Below are 6,000 nucleotides of genomic sequence, written 5' to 3' on the forward strand. Positions count from 1 at the left end.
CCAAGGACATGCTGGGATGCTGAGGTCAGGACACTTTGCAGCCAACACTGGGCATCCCAGCTCAGCTCGTATCCCAGCGAGGCAGAGGACGGGTGCCAGGGAGCGAGCGCAGCACCCAGGAAATCACAGCAGTGGGCAACTCTTCTCCACTCCATCCAATATATTTGTCTTTTGAAGAATGCGCTGATGAGATGCCCTCATAGACCCATTTTAATTTACCGATTAGCCCCGTGGCCATCACCAGTGTCCCCAGGAGCAGCCACGACAGACCTGTGCACAAGCAAGACATCTTCCAGCCATCGGCACATGCCTCTCAGCACTGGTAAACCATTTGTTTCTAGTTAATGCTTCTACACCACGTCCGTGCCAACGGCAGCAGCAGTGAGTCGGACCTGGCTCGCGCAGCCCTGCACCAGCAGGACACCATCTGCCCCAAATTCACCACCGGGCTCGCAGCTGCATGCCAAGAGAGGGCTGGGAAAGAGAGAGGGTGGTTTTGTTCCGGTTGTTCCCAGCGCTCGCTGCTCTGGGTTTCATTAGGCTGCTCTTGCAGGACCGTGTTCGCGTGGTATTTCAGCGTAGATCATTTCCAGCCCGGTTTCTGTATGTTTTTCTTGGTGCAAGAAAAGCCATTAGCTACAGCTCTGAACACTCAGATACCAGATTGCACGTCTCTTACGGAGCTGAGCGCCCACAGACTCGTGTGTGTCCCAGCTCTTCCCTGTGGACATGGAAACAAAGGCTCCTTCTCTGGAACCATGACTCCCAAGATCAAAGGGCAGCTCGGCACTTTGGCACCTGCAGTTCATTGAAGACCAAAGTAGGGATCTTTAAAATAAATCTTGAATTCAAGATGAGCTATAGTATCTCCTTTGCATGATTGTGACCCTGTTTTCATGTCAGATGGACAAATTTCCCATGACACACAAAGCAGCGGGGCTGGACATGCAGAAGACCTTGATACAACAGCCTACTTGCGCCTGTTTTTCTCTTTCAGCTCCTCTATGGTCACTCTGTTTTATTGAAGAAGTTTCTTCTGTGCAAAACCTGGAAGATAAATGTGAGATACCCTAAATAAACATAAATCAATGAGTGCTCTAATGGCTGTGTCGTGATGAGCAGCTGGGCATAGCAGAGGGTAAGGTGCTACCAGAGCAGGACCAGCCAGGGCAGGACCGAGTTTTCTGCCTTGATGTTGTTGGTTGCAGCTGCCCATGGATTGAAAAGCCCAAGGAAGAAATGAAAAGAGGACACATCTGTTTGAGAGACCCGGACCACGTGAGAGGTGTTAGGTCTCAGTCAAAAAGGCAGCTGAGCCCAACTGGCACGCTTGAAGCAGAACCGGTGGATCTAGGATAGTCCTGTCTGATCCCACCTAGATCTCAGCACACAGCAAGTGATCGCTGCTGCTTTCCACGGGCTGTAGGTGGAAAACTTCTGGAAGAAGAGCAGGCAGCAGGAAGGCTTTGCTGTGCTTAACTTCCATACCCTCCATGGATGACCCTCTGCCTCCCTGGCCAGCTGGCCTGGTTTTCCATAGTTTCATTATGGATAGCGAGTATCACCGTTCATCCAGCACATTACATACAAAGATTTAGAGAATGAAATCCTCACCTTGTTAAACCTGATGGAGAAATTTGTGTTCACTGCAACAGGGCCATGAGCGCATCTCTGTATCCGCTTGGATTTCTACCAATTGCTGTTTCTTTTCCCTCCAAGCTCACATACTCCAGTAAGTAGGATGTGGAAGTTATTAAACAAGAGCACTTTCTTGCTTCTTATCCACCGCAGGACTGGCACAAAGCACCATCCCTGTCACCAGGGCATCAGGGAAGTGTGGGCATCCCACTGGGAACCCACAGTGCCTGCAGGGTCTCCTGCATCCCGATTGAAAGCCCAAAATTCAACCCTGACGTGAGGACCGGAGGATGGGGACACGTGGACCCCAGGTTTCCCCAATGAAGAGGCTGCAGGGGGGCAGGGAGGAGCGCTGTCACCCCAGAGGGTTCAGGCTCTCGCAGGGATGTCGTGCTTCCAAATGATGGGGGAGAACTGCGGATGCATTTGGCCTTGCAGCCCCAGCTGACGCCGTGGCTGGCCCTGTGGTCTCTGCTGTGCTTGTGCAGCCCCACCGGGTGTTTCCACTGTGGCAGCTGGGATACAGATGCTCACCACATCACCCCGTGCTGCACAGCAGCATCCCTGGAGACACGGTGTTAAATCCAGTGGTGTCAGGAGCTGTGGAACATGCTCCTGCTCACAGTGCTGCCACCCTCCCACCCAGCTGATTAACCTCAAACCCCCAGGAGCCTCCCTGATTACCCAGTTAGGTTTGTGCAGCAGTTATACGCGAACACTCAGACATGACCACCACCTAGAGGCTACAGCACTAAATGAAGCTAGAAAGATTCATAGCCAAGATGGGCCAAAAAGGGGGTTGGAAATACTTCCTGAGCCCACATCGAGCACCAGTGGGAGATGGGTATCTGGACCACCTTCAGCTGCATTCCTCAGCTTCAGTTGCTGAGAAGCCAGGGTCCAGCAGCAGCACAGGGCTTGGCAGGGACACGTGCAGCAGTCTGCAGTACCTCGGTCACCTCCACGCTGTGTGTCTGTCCCCACCAACAGCCGGAGCCATGTGCACTTTAACAGTGCTCCAGCTTTCCTCCTTTCGAGGAGGGCCAAAGGTGTGCACAAGCCTGTGTCCTGTTACCTCCAGCTGTAGCTTGAGGTGATGGGGAAGGGCAGAGCCAAGGGATGGCTCCGGGTCCTCTCCCGTCCTCCCATGGTTTGCTGCTTGGCCCGTCCTGCACTGGGGACGTGTCTTTGTGTTCAACAGCCCCACTGGGTCATCTTCCAAGAATTTGTCTAATCGCTTTCTAAACCACGGCGATTTTGGGGATCCATTTGGGCAATGAGTTCCTTAATTACACATTGTGTGAAATATGTTCGTTTTGCATCTGCCACTTGGTAATTTCATTTGGTGCCTCTTTGTTTGCTTTGTCTTCCAACACAAGAGCCATTGACCCTTATTCACTTTCTCCGTGCCACTGCGTGAGTTTATACATCTCCCTCCTCCTTTTTTCCCCCTTCTGCCAATTCTTTTCAAGACAAAAAGGGTAATTTATTTAATTGTTGGTGCTATAATGTGCTAAAACTCTCCTTTTCCCTCCAACAGTTAATTACACTTGTTAATGATTTTAATTACTCCCAGGGTAATGCTCCAGGTATAGTGAAGACCCCACTGGGCTACGCAGGCGTGAACACAGAGCAGAAAAGTCGGTGTTTACTCCAAAGAGCTGCATTGATGCACCCGCTCTGTACCAGCCCGGGTGGTGAAACCGAAGCAGGGAAAGCTTGGCCTAGATCTGCACATTTCTGTTTGCAGCACAGGGAGATTTATAGGAGGTGGCCTTAGGGGAAGGCCGATCCTGCAGGATCTCCCTCGGACAGGGCTGTCGAGGCTTGGAGATGCGACCCCAGCCTTATCCTCCTTAGCAGAGGAGAAACAGAACCACGATGTAGCTATGGCCGGCACCTCTGAGGAGGTAGTTATGGTTATACAAAGGAGGAAACCAAACCAACCTTCGTCCCAGCTGGAAATGAGGGTCAGCCCTGGGCTCAGCGACAGCCCCTGTCCAACTGCAAGATGTGTGCCATGCGGAAGAGCGGCCCCGTATCAGTAAAAGAGAAGATCCCTTGTGATCTCGCAGAGCAGCATCTGCCAGAACCCTTGTATCCAGGATGAAATCTGAGCGGTGCCGCAATCTAAACCTTCTCTGCAGCTTCTTTTATCTTAGCGGGGGAAAAACAAACAGAAGAGAACCAGAAAGCTTTGTGGCCGAGATGCCTCACATCTGGTTTTAGCTCCAAGAAATGTACTTCCACCCCCTCCCCGAATGGGTAACGTTAAACAAACAAAACCCTGGCCATTTTTCTGGGGTTTGGCTCTCAAATAACTCACAAGCAGCTCTGACTGTGAATTCCAGGCCTGCGTTACCCTTCATCCCTAATGGAAACAACACACCTCGCTTGGCCGGGAGGCATTTCCCAATGGTAAACCAAGGAGCCGGGCCCTGGGATGGGCACCCACCGCTGGGGATGCTGGCACAGGGGGGGAGAAGTGATCTTGACCACTCTGTTTTTAGGTTTCAATGCAGCATTTTTGCCTGTGTTATTTATGCTTCTTTCCCCCTCCTTCTTTTAAGACCGTCTGGAAATGTTTAACATGTGTCCAATTGTATTAACATGCCTTTGAGGGCTTTAGAGTGTCAGTCTGATTTCCACTCTTTCAGAAAGAGAGCGTTCTAATTTGTGATTTAATTCCCTTTATATCACATAAGCACCTACTCCATTTCACCGCTTTCAGGTGTTACGTCACTCTGAAGTTCACGCTAACGCATTTGGACATCCCTTACATAGAACCATAGAATGGTTTGGGTTGGAACGGACCTTAAGATCATCCAGTTCCAACCCCCTGCCATGAGCAGGGACACCTCACCCTGGACCGTGTCGCCCAAGGCATATTTCCCTTTGACACGTGTCAAGCAATCCCCTTGCTGGTGCCACAGGAGGAAGGCAGCGTTGCATTCCCCTGCGATCCTCACCCCTCGCTGTCCTCCTCCAGCAGCGCTGGCTCGGTCGGGGTGGATGAAGGCTGTGGGAGCAGCGCTCCTCCAGCCCAGTCCTAACGACACTGCTCCAAAAGCAGGGGATGGTGGCCCACAAAGACACCCCTGGCTGCCGTCACCCGGCTCCATGCGTGCTGGTGCCCGGCTCCCGTCTCCCTGGGGCACTGGGATGGTCTCTGGCTGCACACCACGTTGACATTGTTCTCTCCAAAGGAGAGGCTCTTGGAGAGCAGCGGGGCCCACGGGGTGTTCTCGGCTCTCTGGAGCCCGTCCAGAGCATCAGGTTTCAGAGCAGGGGCTCCCACGCCAGCTGCATGGGGAAGGAACATCACCAATGGGACAGTTAGAAAGAAGAGCCACCCGCTTCTATTCAGGGGATTCAATTTTCTTTCTGCCTTCATCAGATTAACACCAGTGTAACTCCATTAACTACCAGGGAGTTGCTCTTGTTCCGCTAATCAGACCTGTCAGATTTTCCGGCTCCTGTGTGCAGTCGCTTCTGTCAAAGGAGCAGAGGTGGATGCAGGATGTACCTAAACCCCTGCCTTGTTCATGGTATGGGGGGACTGGGTTGTTTCTTTCTTTCCCCCATTTACCCTTTTGTTTTAATCCCAAGTACCTCCCTGTGATTTGCCTTTTCTGCCGTGCTTTTCCTCTCCCATTGCTGCCCCAGCACGTTGCTGATGGTGGACACCGGGAAAGAGTCTGGAGACACTTCTTTTTATTTCAGACCTCACTTTCCAGGATGGCGATCAGTGTTTTTCGAAGCCTTTCATTGTTCTGACAAAACAATAAGCAAATGCTTGCCCAAGTTCTGTTGAGGATCCAACAAGAACATGCATTATTGCAAGGAATGGGAAGTCTCAGCACTTTCTTTTAAACTTCAAAGGCATCTGAAGTTCCCTCGTCCCCATGCTGCGCTAGCAGCCTGCACCAGAAGTTACATCGGGAGCTGTACTAATGCACCAAGCCTGGCACGGATGACGGAACAAAAATCCTAGTGAAGAGCCTTACTTGCCCAATGACTGCTACTAAATAAAGTCATTATGAAGATCCCCCTCGAGTCTGAACCATTAACGTGATCCCCTCATTGCACTACAATGGGGTCGTTGTTCACTGTCAGCTCGCTGTACTGACGTTGACGCTGCACGCTGTCGGTGTTTCTATGTGGCAGGGTAACGTGGCCCCAGGCACCGATTCCCATTGTAACCACTCTGCTCTCCTCTCACAGAATGGTTTGGGTTGGAAGGGACCTTAAAGATCATCCAGTTCCAACCCCCTGCTCTCAACACCGCGACTTGTCCTGGGCCTGGCACTGGTCACTCGGGTTCCCAGCACTGGGGCGCGCTGCAGACTGCATTCACCGTGG

Source organism: Psittacula echo, assembly GCF_963264785.1.
Source record: "Psittacula echo genome assembly, chromosome: 8".
Lineage (NCBI taxonomy): Eukaryota > Metazoa > Chordata > Aves > Psittaciformes > Psittacidae > Psittacula > Psittacula echo.